The sequence below is a fragment of the Rhipicephalus microplus genome, chromosome X, assembly GCF_043290135.1.
Source record: "Rhipicephalus microplus isolate Deutch F79 chromosome X, USDA_Rmic, whole genome shotgun sequence".
Classification (NCBI taxonomy): Eukaryota; Metazoa; Arthropoda; class Arachnida; order Ixodida; family Ixodidae; genus Rhipicephalus; species Rhipicephalus microplus.
Genome location: NC_134710.1, coordinates 189,259,244 through 189,281,138, shown reverse-complemented (window position 1 = coordinate 189,281,138; position 21,895 = coordinate 189,259,244). Strand labels below are relative to the sequence as shown.

General features: G+C 43.4%; 1 protein-coding gene and 1 non-coding gene across 7 annotated transcripts in view; one reads left to right on the top strand and one right to left on the bottom strand.

The window, feature by feature from the left end:
- Window positions 1-6,992: 6,992 nt before the first annotated feature.
- On the bottom strand, window positions 6,993-7,063 carry TRNAT-UGU (transfer RNA threonine (anticodon UGU)). The gene has a single exon. It is a non-coding gene; the product is annotated as a tRNA-Thr (tRNA).
- A 3,402-nt stretch (window positions 7,064-10,465) lies between these two features.
- Window positions 10,466-21,895, top strand: part of LOC119177316 (uncharacterized) — a 298,601-nt gene continuing 287,171 nt past the window's right edge. For 2 of the 6 annotated variants that reach the window (XM_075878379.1, XM_037428777.2), the window contains exon 1: window positions 10,469-10,646. The gene's annotated coding sequence lies outside the window, so the exon portion shown is untranslated. Of the gene's footprint in view, window positions 10,647-21,895 lie in introns of all 6 variants that reach the window. The other 4 variants (XM_075878380.1, XM_037428780.2, XM_037428781.2 and 1 more) reach the window with 4 other exon arrangements.

Sequence of the window (21,895 nt, the reverse complement as noted above, 5' to 3'; positions counted from 1 at the left end):
TACAGAGATCTGTACCATAGCCGGGACAACCACGATCGTAATACTTTATGAACTAGCAGTAACCCAGATGAAACCCCAGCAGTAATAATGGAAGAAGTTAGAAAAGCTTTGGAGAGCATGCAAAGAGAAGAGGCAAAGCTGATGGTGAGGATCAGGTAACATCAGATCTGCTGAAAGATGGAGGACAGATTGTGTTAGAAAAACTAGTCACCCTGTTTTCGAGGTGTCTCCTGACGGGAAGAGTACCAGGTTCTTGGAAGAACGCTAACATCATCTTAATACATAAGAAAGGAGATGACAAGGACTTGAAGAATTACACGCCGATTAGCTTGCTTTCTGTAGTATACAAGCTATTTACAAAAGTAATTGCTAACACAGTAAAGAAAACATTAGAATTCAATCAACCAAAGGAACAAGCAGAATTTCGAACAGGCTACTCAACAATCGACCACATTCATACTATCAATCAGGTAATAGAGAAATGCTCAGAATATAACCAACCACTATACATAGCCTTCAGAGATTACGAGAAGGCCTTTGATTCAGTAGAAATATCAGCCGTCATGCAGACACTGCGGAATCTGGGCGTCGATGAAGTGTATATAAACATCCTGGAAGAAAACTACAGGGGATCAACTGCTACCATAGTGCTTCATAAAAAAAGCAACAGAACACCAATAAAGAAGGGTGTAGGGCAGGGGGACACAATCTCCCCAATGCTATTTTCCTCCTGCTTACAGAAAGTTTTCAAAGGCCTGGAATGGGAACAGTTAGGGATGAGAGTTCATGGAGAGTACCTCAGTAACCTGCGCTTCACCGATGACATTGCATTGCTGAGTAACTCAGGGGACGAATTGCAACTCATGATTACGGAGTTAGACAAGGAGAGCAGAAAGGTGAGTCTTAAAATTTATTTGCAGAAAACGAAAGTAATGTACAACAACCTCAGAAGAGAGCAGTGCTTCGAGATAGGTAATAGTGCGCTTCAAGTTATAAAAGACTACGTCTACTTAGGGCAGGTAATAACCTCGGAGCCGAACCACGAGATTGATGTAACTAGAAGAATAAGAATGGGGTGGAGCACATTTGGCAAGCACTCTCAAATTATGACAGGTAGATTGCCACTATCCCTCAAGAGGAAGGTTTATAACAGCTGTATCTTGCCGGCACTTAGCTACGGAGGAGAAACCTAGAGACTTACAAAGAGGATTCAGCTTAAATTGAGGACGACGCAGCGAGCAATGGAAAGAAAATGATAGGTGTAACCATAAGAGACAAGAAGAGGGCAGAGTGGATTAGGGAACAAACGGGGGTTAAGGATATCATAGTTAAAATCAAGAAGATGAAATGGACAGGGACTGGGCATGCAGCGCGTAGACAGAATAACCCCTGGTCCTTAAGGGTAACTAACTGGATTCCCAGAGACGACAAGCGGGTTAGGGGGAGACAGAAGATTAGGTGGGCAGCTGAGATTAAGACGTTTGCGGGTATAAATTGGTAGCAGCAAGCACAAGACCGGGTTAACTGGCGGAACATGGGAGAGGCCTTTGTCCTGCAGTGGACGTAGTCAGGCTGATGATGATGATGATTGACAGCTTGTTTTCTATTGTCCTCTATCTACGAAAGTATGCGTAGCGGAAATAAAGATTTGACAGCCAGTTATGCTGACACATGCAGGCATAGGCTTGCTCAGTGGGGAAGACAGGCAGAGGTGGAGCAGTGCCCCTTTCCCCTTATTAATATAATGAGGACGCGAAATTTGCCACATCTGTCTTGTCATTGTTAAAATTGCAGTGTCATGGACCTGCAGGTTTCTGACGATAACAGCCACCGAGGACCCACGATGCTGCATTCAAAAAACAGTTCACTTTAGCCCGTTATGAGTGAAAAGCCGAGGTACAAAGCGTCTTCATGAGCAGAATGTTTCTATATCTTCATTGTCGTTTTTTGTTTGCATGGGAGGCGGAGGAGAGCAAATATTATCTCTACAGCAGGTAAGGAGTTCTGCAGAGATACTTCCCCCACCCCCTTGCCGCAATGAAGAACGCGGCGCGCGCGCATGCATACAGGGCCAACTTTGTCATGTGCTCGATGCACCAAGAGTACATGCGGAGCCTACTGAATAAGTGAAGTCGTGAGGTATCTTTTGAGGCACGCTTTTCATTGGCAAGTTGCGTTGTTTTGGCGTTTTGAGCAAGTCACTGAAGCTATGCACAGCATACATACGTGACGAGCCAATAAGAGCGACCCTAGCTAAATCAGGGCTGACATGGTGATGAATTCAACTATGTGGCGAAATTTAATAATCTCCAGAAAAGCATCCTGGCAATCTGATTTGCGCCAAGATGCTAGCGGTCCTGCGGTAGCACAGCTCTAAGTATACACTGTACATGCGGTTATGTCGCGTGCGGTCGTTGTAGTAGAAGCTATAGCTAATGCCTACAGGTGGCGCACGCAGCCAAAACAAAAAAGGTGATATAAGAAGAAAATGATGGAATCTTTTTGCGTCTACAGCCTGCTTGTAGATTGTGCAATGTCTATAGAACAAAGAAAAAAGGCAGCAGAAAGAGCTTCAGTCGGAATGTAGAAATCGCGACACACGTATACAATCGCGATAACTGCCTCAGCACCGATGTCTGTGAGAATCCGTGTAGTGCATTGCATGGGTAAGTGTGAAAGAATCAATGCGCTTGAATGCATGACAGTGGTGCATAATTACTTGGTGAGACTTGCGATCGTAAGCGAAAGAACAAACAAACAGGGAGATTTTGGATAAGGCTTTTATTTGGTTGTTATTCAAAACTTTATTCGAGACGTCCCATGAGCTGGACGCTCATACGAAAATAGAGGATACCGTCTTTGGGGACTTAGAATTGATCTCCGCCGTGGTGGTCTAGTGGCTAAGGTACTATAGGCTGATGACCCGCAGGTCGCGGGATCGAATCTTGGAAGCGGTGGCTGTATTTTTGATGTAGGCAAAAATGCTGTAGGCGCGTGTGCTTTCATTTGAGTGCACGCGTTAAACAATTCCAGGAGATCGAAATTTCCGAAGCCAACCACTATGGCCTCTTTCACAATCATATGGTGATTTTGGGACGTTAAGCCCCGCATATCAATCATCAATAAACTTAGAACATGAAGTTTCACTCAGGCACATTTTCCTTGGATCATCAAGAAACGCGACTGACCATAGACCTGTTGGCACCCACCAGAACAATTTATTTGTACACACATATAAACGCGGCCGTGATTGAACGTATTCAAGGCAACATCATTGATAGAGCTATGAGCGAGTGAGTTGGCGCCTTTTAAAGGACGCTACTTCGGCCTAATTGCGTAAGATAAAGGAGGGGACACATGGCCACATTTGATGGAACTCGCTTTTAGTATAATGACTTGAGGCGTAGGACAGATTTGCCAATCGTGCGCATCCAGTCATGGTACAAAAGAATTAAGCTCACGATCTACCTTGCTCAAAGATAATGCCAACACAGGTGTACGCTCAGGGTAGCGGGAACGAGGGGACGGCCTCCCCTCCTAGTCATTTGAGAAGGGAGAGGGGCATAAACTGTGCCTCATGTATTGACCTATTAGAGAGGGAGGCACTGCGACGAACCTTCACCCCCTCCCCTGCGTGAAGCGCAAGCCTATGAATGTCATGATAAGCTCATGTGTACCCCTGATGTGACATAACACTCACAAATTTCATGTGCGAACACCCCTCCATCCAATAACAGTTGATGATATTAGGTAAATAACACCTCCAGGAAGCAATAATAACGAGAACTTAATACTGTCTCTCACAGATAAAACGAGCCATTGAATTTACACTTTCCTGCCTCCAGGAAGGCTCCAACAGAAACACTGCAGTTTTCGACGAACATTTGTTGATCGTTATTATTTTTATTTAACCACAGCGGATATATGGTTGATCAGGTTCTTTTACCTAAAAGTTGAGTAAGCTTACACATGAATTAGCGAGTACAGTATTAGTATCGCAAAACGTTGACAGTACTTAACCAAGTGGAGTTGGTGTATTTATTCACTTGACAAACTTTCAATCACCGAAGCCCTGCGTAGTTTAGCATTTGATGAATTAGTTAAGTAATAAAAAAGTAAACAAAGTGGAGCGTGCAATAACACATAATAATAACGGCAGCACCAAATTATAAACGCAGGGAAAAGTGTAAACAATATAAAAGCAAATTGTGCAAATAAAGACATAACAAAATATGGTGTGTTTGGTTCAATATTAGCGGACAATTGTAAGCGCAAAGTAAGTATCAACCCAAACACGCGCGTAGCAATAAATGGGTGGGGAAGAGATGCATGAGGTCATAAGATAGGCTTGTCACGCTGAAAAGGCGCAGATCGAAATGTTGAGAGAAGGAAAGCGAATGGTCACAGACAGCAAGGGTGCCGGCAGCTATGCGGTTCCCATCGTTAAATGTGAGCGGTAAGAAGCAATGAGAGTGGCTTATTTCGCAGAAATTGTTTTTGACCTTGTGTTTATTGCCAGTTAGAGATTAAGGATATTTCGGTGGCATGATAATGTTAATACACTGGTACGAATGATGGAAGACCTTAAGAAAAAAGTTTGCAGAGGTTGCACTAAGTCGTGCAAGGCTTCCGCCACTGCAGAGCTGAAAGACTTGTGCAGTGCATGTATTAGGTATATTTTTTATGTTAATGTAGAATCCCTCACTAATCGTTGTTATTGCATCCCATTGTTGACGAATTGGCGCACGTGTTCTGGGAGTGAAGCAGAAGAGGATTATGTGGAAGGTGGTGATGAGAGCCTGTGCCGTTCATGAAAATGATAGTTTTACTTATGCCACACGGCAAGGTACACTTTCTATACTGTAATGTACAGGACCAAGCTTTCTTCTTTTTCTTCTATTTTTTCGCATTTATTGCTTTTCATCTCTTTCTCTGTCTTTCGGTCTTTTTCTCTATTTCAATTATGTCTCTTCTTTTTTCCGCAATATCTTTCTAGGCCTGTTTCCCCCCCCCTCTCTCTCTCTCTCTATCTGTAGTCAATCTAACTCCTTCTGTCTATCTTTTATATTTTTCTCTGATTTTTTCCTTTTTTTATTTGCCTCTATCTCTTCTTTTCTGTAGTCAATCTCTCGCCTTCTATTTTGTTCTCTCGTTACTCAATTTTTCTTCATACATTTCTTTGTTTCTATTCGTTTCTATCTTTCTCTGTCTCTCCACACCCACTCTCCCGACCCTCTTTCACTTCTTGTAACCCTAAAATCTTTTTCCCTTATGCTACTTTTTCTTTCCCACCATTTTGCTATACTACAAGACTATGCTCTGTGCGGCAAGCTGTGTGGTTAGGATGCTCATCCTCGGATCATGTGTACACGAGGTTCGAACCTCGCAGCGGCTAAAAAGACATGAAAAATTTTTCTTGCTTGCTATTCTATTCTGTTTGTCTCCCCCGGGGTGCTCGTTCTCTGAAATGAGTGCATCATGCTCGGCGCACGTCTTGTCATAGCGAAGCCGAAGGGGATCAAATGGAAGACGGACATAGCGCGTGCCAGTTCATAAAGATGATCATTTTTTATCCACGGCACACGGTCAACATAGACCTTAACAGCTATGCTGTAAACAAAAAAATAGCGCACGAAGTAAATTTGTGTTCTGTGTGATGTCAGTGCTGAAAATTGTGCACCTATGAAAAATAAACCAGTTAGATGTCAGCGCTTGTGATGTCGCATCTTACGAGTTCGTCAGTAGGGCTGTTTTAGAAGATTGTAATGATTAACGACACCTGACTATACGATAGACGTCAAGATTGGCTAATTACGTCGCTCATTTTTTTGTACCAAGATTATTGCACTGTGGAAAATTCATGAAGCCTTGGTGTGCTAGCAATTCATGCCTATGGCTAGTCGGCCTCTAAGGTGCAGAGTGCCCTAACTACTTTGAACCACATTATACCTCTTGCAAAGGAAGTCTCATCATTGAAGAAGAAAGTTTAATATCAAAGCCATTGCCCCCGTCTCACTAAGATGCTTCCGGCACGAATAAAGAATAACAGCACTACATAGTGACGATTCGTGCTAGACCAATCGGTAAAGCATCGGTTGCGTTATTCGTAGGTTGTGGATTCGGGCACTATACCAACAGAAAGGGTGCTTTTCGTCAACAATAGTTCATTCAATTCATGTGATAAATACTGTAGTAGAATTCAAAACAAGTATTGCCCGTCATGCTCTTCCTGGCATAAATGCCTACTGAAATAATTAAGTTGAGTGCTACAAAATAGAGTTTGAAATTGATAGAAGAATAAATTATTAAAACGGGGCTCGCATTGAAGTGACATCAAATGATGTGGTAAATGTGCACCATCATGAGTGGACAGAGCTTCGGACTTTGTAATATTTCACTCCCTTGACATGCATTTTGCGACTATGCAGGATTCGCTGGTTAGCTCACCAACTTCATTATTTTGTATTATTAATGCAATTTTACATCTAATGTGAAGTAAAGGAAGAAGCTGAAGGACGAGAGCTGAGAGGAAGGGGTTCAAAGTCGGCGTGCAGATTTTTTTTTTCTTTTTTGCACTGAGGGCAGGTGGACCGATGCCGGAGATACGCAGTAATTTGTTTGTATTTTTACTGACTTTATCAACGTTGCGTTCTTGTTGAAAACACACTTGATATCATGCTTTTCATTTACAAAGTCATATTTAGTACTAAATCTAAAATAAATTGGTAAGGCACGTTTACCAAAACCTTTGAATGAATGTTGAATATTGTTTCTAATAACCTCAGAAAAAATGTGAAAGATTCAATGGCCAGTTAAATGTAACATATTTAAATGAATTTATTGTACAGGTTATACGATGATAACGCAAGATGCATCCCATGTAAAACTTGACTTGAGCTACGTGCATACCGTTATGTTTTCGCTCTTTGGTAAATGTTCTCTCACAGACCGTTTCTAGAAACAAACTAATTCTCAAGAAAAAAAAAACATCTTGCCGCCAGTGAGGTTTGAACTCACGCCCCTGCTTTACAAGACCAGTGCTCTACCACTGAGCTACAGCGGCGCAGGTGGCCATGAAATATTGCGTGCGGAAACAAACATGCAGGTTTCCCTTCCTCTCTATTGGTTCCTTCAATGAGAGAAGAATATGTCCGCCCCACTTGAAAAATAAAAATAAAGCGCTAGTTCTGTTCGCGCGCGGCAGTTAAGTATGCTGGCCGAGTGGAAAGCTACTTAGAAGTGGCAGGAACAAACACCAATCGCGCGAGTGGATCCGAGATGTATTTTTTTCGAGCCATTTTTTTCCGGATGGCAATGTATGCTACCATCGGCGAAGCTAGAAGGTGACATTTGTGCCCCCCTTCACGTCTACCCCCCCATATTATTTTGATTTCACACGTTTTGTAATACACGCATGCGCATAAATGCACCCAATAAGTTAAATAAAGGGTGGTAACCCCTTTCTCCCCCGAAACAAATTTTTGGCCACTCTCCTGTCTGTCATCCCCTCCGCCTATCTGGAAGAGCGACAATGGCCAAAGCGTGACGGTTTCTCTGAAAAGAGAGAAAGAGGGGGAAAGAAAGGAAAAGAACTGTTCATCAGAAACACCAGGTATTAAACACCATTGTCGTAACCATTTGGGCGCTGCCAATATATGAGCTACGTGGTAGCCAAACTGCTCACTGCTTTGAACAAAACTCATTTACGTGATGACTGAGTGCTGTGAGTGAACGGGAAAGCGTCCTGATTCCGTCCAAACATAAGAGGTGTATGACATTTTTTCTCGAAGCAGAAACTCGTACGCTTGTACTTGCATACATAGATCGGCAGCCGCATACCGGTGCAAATGGAATTCTACGTTAAGAGACGATGGGCGCGACAGAAGGCCACCGTTGACGCAGACAGGTTGCAAGCGCTTGCACAATAGCCATCAAGGCTCGGCGCGTCATTGGGGCGTCCTGCTGCGGGGCAGCGCCTCCGTGGTGTGCGGAGGCGCACCGCTGGCCGTCGCCGCGCTGTTTCGTCTCTTATATGGTGTTTTCGGGTGATTCGAAAAACAAAGAAACAAGGAAAGATAAAGAGAGCAAGTCCTGCAGGTGATCAACAAGAGGATCACGAGCGCTAACGTGTTCTTCTGCGTATACGGCTTGTCACGTAATTACTTTCAGACGCTTTGCACGTGGTCTGTTGTGAGGGAAATAATCGTCCCTGCTCTTCCTTTCATCACCATTAAAATAATTCTCCGGATACTTTGTCACCGGGTAAAACCCAAATTCCACCGGTAGCGCTTGTACAAAGACATCCTTATCAAAACTACCTGTTACGCACATTACAATTTGACGACCTGAAACTATACGTACCTGTATCTTTTGCCTACCTTTTTTCTCCTAGTCATTTGGGAGTGTTCACGTTCTCGCGCACTGAAAGTAAGTAAGCAATGAACCTCCGCGTCCACTAGCGTGAAACAACAATAATAAAATAAGGCTTCCTGGTTAGAGCGAGTGGAGCCCGTCACTGACTACCACCCAGCCTGCATGGTCAAGGGTGGCCGATGGGCTCGCCAAGGGCACTTCGGAGAGTTGCCTCTCGCAGAACCCACTTACGAGCCTGTCTCTATGCAGCGGCGTCTGCCGGAAGCTAGCTCTACTGCTAAATGATGCGTTCTGGTGTCGAGGTCCAGTTGCACCGCGGATATTTTTCACGGTGTTTTGCGATAGATCTACTGTGAAGTCTATTTGTTTGAGGGTAGGTGTTTGTATTCGGCGCCGTCCCCTCACCTGTCACCCGTCGATGCTTGGGATAAAGTGGGGCTTTTTTTTTCGTCTTGCCAATGCTTGCTTCATGCCAGCCACATGAGCTGCTGCAGTGTTCTGCCACGGTATTGCCAGTGGGGCCGCCTTGTCTCTGCACACGAGAGAAAGAAAATGTGCATATTCATGCAAACACCATACACACTTTGCAACCGCAAACTATCGACATGTAGGAAAGAAAGATGCGTGGTCTGACAATGGGGAGCTGAGTGAACCTGATAGAAGTCCACAGTGCACCATGTAAATGCATTTATCTGATCATGTGAATACATGTTCACGATGTGCATGCACATTACCTGTTCAATAAATGTAAATTAATTACTTGTTCAATCGGTGTATATTGGTAAATGAGGTCATGTGGGTACGTTAGATTTGTTTCTTTTGCTTAGATTGGTTGGTTGACGCTTGTCAGTATCACTCATCATAGGTCCATCAAAACATACACGTCGTTTCACGCCAATTAAGACATATTTCTGAATAACTTTACGTATGGTTAGCCGTATTTTCGTATTTTGAGTTCAGCGCATTTTTTAAAGATTTTGGCGTCGAATATGTTTAAGTTTTATCAAAATAAAATGATAGGCATTATTTATTTAAGAAGTGGCACGTTTACTTATGTAACGAAAGAGGGAACAAAGAAAAGCGCATGCATGTTGCAGGAATGAAAGCGAGTAAGACTAACGGTGCCCTCTTTATTACCGTAGATTTCATTTCTAATCAAGTCATTGTCATTATATTTATCAGCTCATAATCTAGTTCCTTCGTAGAACAGATGCCTTTAATAAGATTTAAATTTATCCAATTTTGTGTAAGCTGATATCATTTTATCCTTGCGAACTCTACCAAGTCTTTGCCGCCCAAAGTTATAATTTTATAACTTGACATAATTTCATCGTCCGCGAAAAGTGTGGTGATAAATGTCACCTTAAACCTATATAGCAACTCAATTATGTTAACATTAAGCAGTAGTTGACGCCTCTGCTCCAGACGATGCATCATAGCTGACACCATCAAAAACGGTGAGCTGTCTGTTTGGCGACAGAACGAATTGCGTCAGAATGGGAATGCCCTGGAAATTGGCACGCACGCAATTTCTGTTTGCAGATTTGCCTCTCCAGTCGTTATGGCGCGCCAGCACTTGTTGCTGTTGTTGCCGACACGATGCTTCTATACCCGAGCCACGGCCTTTTATGGCAATCTCAGCGTATACGGCGGCTGTACCAACGACCAATTTATGACGACGGTAAATGCGTATAACGCGCCGACGGAAACCGTGGAGTCGTTACAAATGCATGAAATGTACACTGCGCTTATTCGAGAAACTTTTTGATCACAAAATTACCAGCACTATCATTGTAAAAACCCATTATAACTCTGAGCGATGATTTCTGCAAACCATAATGATATTTGGCTGTGCGACCAAGAAAACATCAATATTTCTAACACTTACACGGGCGGCAGAACTTTGGGGCCAAGTTTAACTCATCCCCTGGCAGATAGAGAACTGTTTCCGATAATGTTATGAAAAAAGTGTTTATATCGCTGCTCTCAACGCCTCCGCGCTTTAAAGTGAACAAAAATCGAGAACAAAAACAAAGCTCGGTCGACGTGCAACGCGGACGGGTGCAGGCTGCGACTTTCTGCCGCCGCGCGAGTCGAGTTACCACCGCGTCGCCTCCGGTCCTGATGGGTAACACTCGCGGCCTGCGTTGGTCTGTGCCGGGTTCGCCACTGCGAAGAACACAGAACGGATCCACGCCACGCTAGACGACCGACGAAAGACGACGACGTTGTGGATAGCCGTATAGGCTGTCCCTACATCGCCGTGGAAAATTGTGAGTGAACTCTTTTTCAGGTTTGTGCAGTTGAAACATAATGTAATACTAGTATTTGTAAATGAATACATGTACGAGCTTTGCAGATTGAAACAAGCAACGTGTTAACGCTATATCGGTCCTGAATTCCACAATGTAATCAGTTGCGCCTTTTGAGAGATTCCTTTACAAAAGCACAAATATATTATATTCGTTTTCTTTTCTTCTTCTTGGGTATGGGAGCTCACAAGTGGTTTGGATGCATGGGACAAGAAAAACGCTTTTCGGGAAACCGCTTGTGCCCTCCACAACGCGAGATATTGAATCAACTATAACCCCAACGACTTGCTATTTTTATTTATATGAACTTATTTTATAAATATACAAGCAGTTTTGTACAATAAAAAACTGATTGTATCGATATTCCCGCAAACATTTTACGTGCGCCTAAGTGCTCCAGCATTCTTGACAATCTGTGTGTACTCTTGACGCTTTTTTAGTATGTCATCGGGACAGACTTTTTACCGATTATTAGTGAATTTGCAGGAAATGAGTACCGACGACTGTTTGTCGAAGTATATAAATACGATTGCGAAAACGCACGTGCATTGGGCTGGAATCCCGTAACACTGGAGAACCCTTTATCAAAGTGTATACGCTTGGATATAAGGATAATACACCTAACCTGGATGCGATAATATTGTAACAGGATTGGGGGTTCAACCACCGCCCCCTCCCCTCTGAAGCATTTCGAATTTGTTTGCATATATGTACACGTATGCATACGCACACTAGAATATATATATATATATATATATATATATATATATATATATATATATATATATATATATATATATATATATGAGATATAACAGACAGTAATGCCAAGGAATGTACAGGGGAAGTTATTAGAACCAATGGAATGTAAATAAGAAGAAAGCGGAAAGAAAAGTGGATGAAAAAATTACAAGCTGTGAGCAGGTTGCCTGCTCACAGCTGGTATATATATATATATATATATATATATATATATATATATATATATATATATATATATATATATATATATATATATATATATATATATATATATATATATATATATATATATATATATATAAAGTACTGTTAACCCCCCTGTTACGTAACGCTTCCCCTCGGTTTACGCAGTCGGCTAAATTCCTCGACTACATTATTCTCTCTTAATGGTAGCTGAGGTAGTGATATTACCAATGTCATGTTTATGGTATATACACAGACATAACAATGCTTTATAAGCCTGACACCACCTATTGATGTCTTCTCTTGTACATACCGAGTATCGACGACATCCGTTGTACATAATGTTTGTGAGGAGGATGAATTGAATTGTTGCAAGTTTATCCCCTCTAAGCGTACAATAACTATGCGTTACGGTCCACACGCAGTGAGCCCCATGGTCAACGAGGCCGTTTTTTGTAACGAGTAGGGGAGGTTGAGGAAAGGAAAAGACTCTACTTCTGCAGCCCTAGTTCAAAAGCACGGCTCAGGAAAAAAAAAACATCATAAGAAAACTGGGGGTGGGTTGCTCGAATGCAGACAATATCCTGGCCTTAGCATAGATCAAATTTCGCTAAACCATTGGTCCCGTGCCAACGCTGCATGCATTGCTGCGTACGCAGCAGCAAGCCGCCAGTAGTTTCGATGTGTGGCAGGCGGTGTTATGCAATCGATTATTTGTGACTCTCATTAAGGTGAACCGTGATACGTGGCCCAAATGTAGGAAATCTTGGTGACGTGAACGCCCACATTCGGTGACGCCGATATAAGAACGTGGTAAAGAGCGAGTAAGATAAAGAATTGACGGTTTGCTACACGCACTGTTGTTTATAATGATGATATCTACGCTTTTACGTCCCAAAATCACGATATGAATATGACAGACGCCATGGTGGTGGGTTACCAAAATTTCTACCATTTGGTGTTCTTTAACATGAAATGACACCACATAGGCCTCTACCGTTTCGACGACATCAAAATGCAGCCACCGTGGCTGGGATCCCGCACCATTGCGATGGGTCTTTGAGATCTGATATATTTTTGCATGTTATTATGGAAATCTACTCATATCTTGTCATAATTACTTATGCCATCATTTCTTATTGAACTATAGTTTATTGATTGGATTCTTCAGGCGCTGTACAGGCATACACGAGGCATTGCGTTATGAAACCACTGATTCAGACAGCCTATGAAAGTGATATGGCTGCAGCCAAATTATGCGGTGTATAAGTGTGCCATAGATTTATTCCGAGTGGCCCGATTTCTTGCAGTTGAGCCTTATCATGTCCGGCTATACAGGTCGTGAATCAGAGAACGGTCTGCCCCATCGTGTAAGAACATGGTTACTGTTGCATTCAAGGGCGAAGAGATATGTTTATGTGAGTGGGAGAGGGTTTGTTCTGTTCGTATGGTATTACCCGAACATAACGAACATTTCCTAATAATATCTGGGGTTTGACGTCCAAAAATTACGATATACCTATAAGAAACTCCGTAGTGGAGGGCTCCGAAAACTTCGATCAACTGGTGTTCCATAACGTGCACTGACAGCTGTACATGAGCCTTTACCATTTCGCCTCCACCGAAATGCGACCGCCACGGCCGGGATCGAATCGGCGACTTATGGTTTAGCAGCCGAGCATCTTAACCACTTCTCCACCACGGCGGCAAACGAACGCTTTTTCAAGTGTGTGGAAGTTCAGGACATGGACAAGAGAGGTGGTGGGTGAACCGTGCAGTGGCAGATCAGTGGCCGCGTTTGAAATGCTCATTCGCCCGACGTTTTCTACCGAAGGATCGCTATTGCATCGCGTCTTTGTCGCGCATCAGCTTCTTTTGATTGAATAAAAGCTCCGCGATGACTAAATGGATACGTGATTGCACTATAGCGCACGAGGTCACGTGCGCGAACTTCGCCGCACTCTGACATAGAACGCTACCGGTATACATCAAAGCACCCTAAGATGATCATTTGTCTTTACAGCAGTAGTTTTTCTTGTTGTCGTTTTTCTTCTGGTGCAAAGCGTTCAACATGGTACTTGTTCTGAAACCTGTAATAATTGGTTTCAGTAAACTCGTGTAGTGGCGACAGCACATCACACCAAAGCTGTGCTCGGGACAACACACGAGCTTTTGCCGTGTGTTCCCTCCCCCTTTTGTTTTTTTTAAATCTTAACCTGTGGATAAAATATGCAGTGGCTTCGCTGTTGAAAGCCGCACCCCTGTACTGTGAACACGAGCCGCGCAGTGCAGCATACGTAGCGCAAGACTTTCTGTCATTGATAAAATGGTCCTGCAACAGAAAATGCGCTACCGTTGTATTCATGGGTATAAGCTACTGCAACAGATAATGTTATCATGCTGCATAGTCAATATACGCCAACGTTTTCACGACCACACGATGTTACTATAAGCGTAGAGGCAAGTTTTTTGGCAATGCTTCAATGCGACTCATAAAGTATGTTGTCCAAGCATAAGCCTCACTGATAGTCGTCACTTCGGACATTCCTAAGTGCACTCTCCTAAACTGGCTTCTTCTCGGGACGGATTCACAGCAGATGGAAAGCATCTACAGCAAACACATAGACAATGTGTTTTTATCCGGTAGTTTAAAAAAGATCATCAAGGACTGGGGGAAGGAGATGCACATATTGCAATTCGGGCTATTTTGTTGTGTATAAATTTGCTTTGTTTTAGTTATTTACAAACAAAACTCATACGCAGATGAAATGTAATTGATGCGTTGTAACGTCATAAGACCACCCTATGATTATAACATGCACCATAGAGGAGGACTCCGCCAATTTCGACCACCTGGGTTTCCTTAATATGAACCTAAGTCTATAGGTACATGGGTCTCAAGCATTTTCGCCTCCATCGAAAATGTGGCTGCCGCGGCCGGTATTAAATCCTGCAACCAGTGGGTTAGCCGCCGAGAACCCACAAAAAATATAAAAAAAGAAACGATCATTAGCAGCCGAAAAAATATTATAATTTAATCAATCAATGATTTATTCCACGTGTCCAAGTAATAGCATAAGGTCTTTGTGCAGGCACACACAAAAATAAAATAATAAAGATAAACAACACAATAAAATATACATAAAGAAATTAAATAAAGAGAGCATAGACGCAGCCAAAAAAATCTTATGCAAAATGGAAAAATTAAAAGACAAGACGAGAATCATAGAACAGCAGTGAAAAATAAAGGGAAATATGCATGAGTACGTGGAAGGCTTCCTGAAACACGGAAAAGGGAAGAATCTGTAAATTATGAAAAAAATATCTTAAGACAGTGCAAAGCTAAGATGAAACAATGAAAATGAACTGTGAAAAACACTTAGAACACGAAAGTTTGAGTTATATAGATTTTGTATTCTGGGAGTGGTAGAGAGTTGAAAAAAGTGTGCAGGTAGACAAAATGGTGGATTTTCTTTGGTTAATTTACGCGGAATCAAAAAATTTACACAACTAATCAGCAAAATGCAGGATATCATAACGTTAACTAGTTTGTTAAAAACAACAGGTCAGCTTGATTTCGTCGGCAGTGAAGTGATGACAATGATAATAGTCTGGCAGTGTTGGAACGAAATCCACAGTCATTTCTTGTGAAACGTTGGTTGTACATGCTTATGAATTTTTTTCTCGACTCGATAAATGGCGTCACTACCAGATTTCACAATGCCATTTCAGATCACAGATGCATATTCAAGTGGAGGAAGACAAATTGCGGTGTACAATTTGTGGAAGGTTATAGGACAACTGAATTCGCGAGAGATTCTGCACATACATCCAGAGAACGAAGGCCACGCTTGGCAGCACGTTTAGTGTGAGCGGAAATATTTAGCATGCTATCAAAAGGAACACCATGATCACGAAATTCATAAATCTTACATAAAGACATTGTATTGACAAAGTATGGAAATGGCACGCTGTATGTTTTGCGAGCTATACTCACGAAAGTGGTTTTTGAGGTATATTAAGAGAAAGGTTATTGTAGTCACACCATTTGGAGAAAGAACACAAATCTGACTGCCGAAAGCGACAGTCGTTAGCTGAATGACTTTCCTTAAATATCTTGATGTCGTTGGAAATACAATAAAAGAGGAGACTAACGAATCCCAAAATAAACATTGTTGACGTAAATTAAAAATAAGAGTAGGCGTAATACCATTTTCTGAAGGACTCCACTAGTTACTTTGTACAAATAAGACGCTTTGCCAATCACGGCCTCATACCATCATTTACGTACGCGAATAATAATAATAATAATAATAATAATAATAATAATAATAATAATAATAATAATAATAATAATAATAATAATAATAATAATAATAATAATAATAATAATAATAATAATAATAATAATAATAATAATAAATACAGTAATAGTTCTGATAACATTAACACATCAGCAACCATTCAAATATTTGTATCAACCAGTCCTAGCTATCGTGCAAAGCAGCGACGACAAACTGACACAAGGCCTATGAAAAGTCATGCCTAAGTTTCATGCTCGAAACCCACGCGCAACAATGTGCTTTTCTCTCTTGTTTTTTTCTTTTATTGTGATAGCAACATATGGCCACTCTCAATTGTATTTCGCAACCGTCGTCATTGACAGTAAATGTATACGTATCTATATATATGAAAACGCAAGAAAACAATTGGCCCTGTATCTGCGTGTTACACAGCAAATGCCGTCGAAAGACAATAGCCTTGCGCCTGCAGAGAGTGAACAAAACATTTATTTGATGTTTTGCGCAAGAAAATTGTTTAATGGTATACTGGAGGCACTGTATTAGAGTGCCTCGAGCATGCAGTGGAGGCGAACGAGTGCATCAAATGAAGCGCGCACGCCGTGCGCGCCCGTCTCGGAGGTGATAACGTATAGAAAGTGAGGCGACGGGTAGGTGCCACCACCGTGTCGTCTTAGCAAAGCGTTGGTAACACTTGTATTTTCGTGCAAGCGCTGCCTGGTCATTGCAACGTGATAAACGCTATGGTCCTTATAATACCTGCGTATGCCTTTTCTAGTAATAGAGACACATACAGAATAATGACGCGTTGTTATGGTGCCTCAGATAAGCGCAATAATTTCTTTTTAATTGACAATCGCACAAGTATGAACACTGAATCTTGAGCAATATTGGTGGGCGCTGCGGATGGGGTCGGCCGTTTGGAGTATCGTTTGGCCGCTTTGGTGCTGTTTAAGGTACCGTTAAGGACGAACAAACAGACAGACAGACAGACAGACAGACAGACAGACAGACAGACAGACAGACCAAAGTTTTTGCGTCGAAGGTCCCCAAAAAAGACTATCGTCTTTAAAAGTAATGCAAAAAGACTCCGGCGCGTGGAATGGAACGCGGGACCCCTGAGACGTGAGGGCTAGGCGTTAACCACTGAGCCACCAAGAAGCTCTCCTTCAACGTTCAAACGGCATTCATCATCATCATCATCATCATCATCATCATCATCATCATCATCATCATCATCATCATCATCATCATCATCATCATCATCATCATCAGCAGCAGCAGCAGCAGCAGCAGCAGCAGCAGCAGCAGCAGCAGCAGCAGCAGCAGCAGCAGCAGCAGCCTGACAACGTTCATTGCAGGACAAAGGCCTCTCCCATGTTTCGCCAGTTAACTCGGTCCTGTGCTTGCTGCTGCCAATTTATACCCGCAAACTTCTTAATCTCATCTCCCTCCCTAACCTTCTGTCTCCCCCTAACCCGCTTGCCTTCTCTGGGAATCGAGTTAGTTACCCTTAATGACCAGTGGTTATCCTGTCTACGCGCTACATGCCCGGCCCATGTCCATTTCCTCTTCTTGATTTGAACTATGATATCTACCGCTAACCACTGGTGACTGGTGGGGGGGGGGGGTACTTTCATGTTTTCGGCATTACCAGCAAGATGGCGCAATGAGCGCACTTCGCCACATCGTCACGACACGGTGGCGTGCGCTCTCATCCCACGCTTACTTTGCTCCGTGGAGAGGAGCTGCGTTTACACTCACTCGCGCGTCCTTATCTCGTGGTGGGGAGGATTGTCCGAATTCTCTGGCTTTGGACTCTTACCGGACTATTCTGTTGTCATTATCGGGCGCACAAAGGTCCCTGCAATCGTTGCACAGTCTCCGTTTGCGAAAAGAGCACAATTTTCAGACAGAGTGAAATAACAACCTAGACCTTAATTCGCGTTAATCTGTAGCTGTGAGTACGTTTTGTTCGTCATTTGTGCGTGAGAAACGCGGGGCACACTTTGATCTGCTTGCTATCTTGCGCGTGACCTTCCAATTTGTTGCCATCGCGTTCATTGCTTCGCCCTTGCGTCAAAGCGGTGACTTTTCCCCTCTATTTTTGTATTTACCATAGTATAACGACACTCTTCGCTGCCCGGATTGCTTAGTAGTTAGAGAGTGAGATTTTTAACATGATGGTCCTGCATTCAAGCCCCTGGGCGGGCGTTTTATTCTTTTTTTTCATTTGCTCTTTCATGTTTTCTTTGAAACGTGGTGTATGCCTTTCGTCGGGGTACTTGTTATGCAGTAAGACGGAAAGTTGTGCCAGTTGGTTAGGATCCATCGTGACCTTATTTACAGCACAACACCAGAAAAACACAAGACAGGACAGGACAGGAGCAAAAGAGAAATAAAAGACGGCACTGTCTTTTATATCTCTTTTGCTCCTTCCCTGTCCTGTGTTTTTCTGGCGTTGCACTGTAAATAAGTTCACAATGAATTGTTATGTTCGACGTGTCACGAGGTGGATGGCGGCAAGAGTGGACAAAAGAGGCAGTTATATACGACGACACGTCACATTACAGCAAGCACAAAACCACGGCCCATGCACGCGACAAACAACGAACCAAACAGTGATTGATCGATATGTGGGCTTTAACATCCCAAAACCACTATATGGTTATAAGAGACGCCTTAGTGGTGGGCTCTGCAAATTTCGACTACCTCGAGTTCTTTAACGAGCACCTAAATCTGAGCACCCGGGCCTACAACAGTTCCGCCTCTATCCGAAATGCAGCTGCCGCAGCTGGGATTCTATCCTGCGACCTGCGGGTCAGCAGCCGAGAACGACAAAAACACGAATGGGTAGTGTCACAGTCTGTGACAGTGTCCGGGGCCTCGTGAGGTCAGGCTCGTTGCGTGCTTGTGGTGCAGTCGGGTGCACAGGTCAGCGTCCCGCGGCAGTAGGAACCCCGAGGCCTAGACGCAGCCACCAACAGCAAGCGACTACAGCCTGCTGGATGTGGCAGTTGGTGACTCAGGTTTTCTGGAAGACGCTCGCTGTCCCGGAGATGACCGAAGCAGGGTTCCCCAAGAACCCGTGTCACGTCACGCCATGGCCCGAGAAGCTCAACAGCTAGAAAACAAGCGCGAGGCCTCGTGAACCTCTTGCGTATTGTTTCGGGTTCGCCGTAGGTGTTCTGGCCTAGTCTTACCATAGTTTCAACCAGCCGATCTTGTTGTTCTGGATAATGAGTATGGTTATGAAAATGGTGATGTTTCTCTCTCTCTCTCTCTTGTTGCACTCACTCACAAAGGGAGATGGGTGTAAGAACCACGAGGAAAGATCTTCAAGGTAGAGGGCTATGAATCTATAAATAACCAATCAAAATATCGACTAAAAATTAAATCATGAATAATGAATGGAAATGCTGAACGAGCAAACGCTCATACAATCAGATGGATTCGGAGTTGTTCGCTACAGCCTTCTCCATGAACGCTTCTTTTTTCGATGCATGGGCTCGAAATCTGTCTTCTTTCTCATCTTCTTCTAGAACAAGGCAACGCTGTCATCTTCTTCTCTCACGTTTATCACGCTCTTCATCACAGTGGGATACAACTTTCGTAAAACGCGTTCCTGGGGCTAGTCAGTGCATTGTCTGATGAAAGTTTGAAGGCACAAAGATATGATGACAAGAAAAGAGAAGACTGATGCCAACTAAGAAATAATTTGATGGAAAGAACATTGAGTCCCAGGTAACTTCAAGTGTGCGAGTCACATTGATACTCACCGTAATAGAATGGCAAAATACCTACACTTATCATCAAAACTTGTCTAATACCCGTGTCACACAGATAGCTCTAACTGTGGTTATGCTTAACCGTGGTTCACAGCATTAACCGCAGTTAACGCGAACGCAGCTTTTTCTTGCTACACGTATTTAGGTATAGCTTAGCTAGATAGATATGTGAGGTTTAACGTCGCTGAACTGACTATGAATATGACTATGAGAGACGCTGAAGTAGGAGGTTCCGAAAATTTCGACCACCAGGGCCTCTTTAACGTGCACTCGACTCCGAGCACACGGGCATACAGCATATTCACCTCCATAGAAAATGCAGCCGCCGCAGCCGGGATCCAATCCCGCAACCTGCGGGGCAGCCGCCGAGTACATTAGCCACTATACCACAACGGTGGGGCAAGTATACCTCAGTCGAGCAAGCCAACGAAATCAGGAGCTGATCATGGGATCAGCACTCACTAGATGGAATCACATTTATAGATGCGAAGCAGCTTTTTGACTAGCCTGCGTAACGCTGTCATCCGTACGAATGCACCGCAGGTCACAGGTGTTGGCGATGTGCCAAGTAAGTCACTGCCGCGCGTCGACGTCACGCTCCCCTCGCAGTGTGCGCTGACGTCACTCTCTCCCTCACCTGCCGCATGCTTGTCGCGGCACCCGCAGCTGCCGCCTCATCCATTCGCCCGCAACACCTTCCGCGACCGCATCTCGCTATACTACCTGCTCGGCGGTTCACACGCAATAAACCTGGCACGCGCCTAACGTATGCGCTCAAACGTGTCTTTACGTGTCACCTACAAGACCTTCGCCAGCCATAGCCTCAAACGAATCTTCCAGCTCTGACCGCCACGCTCACGTTAGCGCCGTTCAACCTTTGACGCCACCCGTTCGCAACGCTGCTGCTCGCATCCCATTAGGGTTCCTTTTGGGGAATTGGTCGAAGTTTTTCAGAAAAATTCCCCTAAATGGCATGGTTTCTCGGTTGATTGTAGTCGACCTGTTTTATAATAGGAAGTACGTCATTAACTGATGTCAGAAGTTGCCTTGAGAGGAGTGGAGTTCTATCATTTCACTATGATTACAGAGTTTCTGTAGAAGATTTCATGTCACTTTTGCAATTTCATTTTAATAGTACCATGGTGTCTTATAATGACAACCTTTCTGTTCAGAAGAAGGTCATATGCATCGACTCATGTGTGGTGCCGGTGCTGCGTGAAGTTTCCTTGTCGTTCTTTGACTGAGACTTAAATAAAGTTATTGACTCCAAAGATCCTAATACATTTGTATGTGCTGGTGACTTCCTGGTGATTTTGACCACGGTTTACCAGTAGAGTTGCAGCACTGTCTCGAAAAAAATTTTAAAAGTTTTCAGATTTTGTGGAATAACATTTAAAGCGAGCCTTATGTGCTGTTCCTGTCAATTGATTGATTGGTACGTGAAGGCTAACGTCCCAAAACCACCACATGATTATGAGAGACGCTGCAGTGGAGGGCTCCGAAAATTTGGACCACCTGGGGTTTTTTAATGGGCACTCAAATCTGAGCACATGGGCCTATAGCATTATCACCTCCATCAAAACTGCAGCTGCTTAAGCTGGGATTCTATCCCGCGACCAGCAGGTCAGCAGCCGAGTACATTGGCCACTAGACCACCATGGCGGAGCGCTGGTCATATCGATCACGTGCTATAAATAGTTGCGTATAATTGAGTCTGCACACTAAAAATGTTGAGAGGCATCGCTTTCGAAATGCGCTTGCATAGGACGTTAAGCAGATCTTGCGAACTTATGATGGTTGACAGTTATGGGAATACCTGGTGTCGCGTCTCCAATAGGCGGGTTTTTGTTGCTCAGTCATTAGTAGTGTTTTTGAAAGTTTGCTCAAGGAATTTAAAGACGCGCAGAAGGGTGGAACCCACACAGCATAAAAATGCCGGAAATTATACCTTATATGTGGAAAGTCACCCACAACCTGAAGGAGGTCCAAGCAGACACGATGTTCTCGAGAAATTCACCGCCCCTAACAGGCCCTCCCGGTTATGCACCCGTGTTTCCGAGAAAAAAAATTATAATGCCACCAGTGATACACAGCACGTATAACCGTATGGTCTATCTAGATAGTCGGGAAGTTGTATAAACGTCCCTCCGCTGTAGTGGACATAGATCGGCTAGAC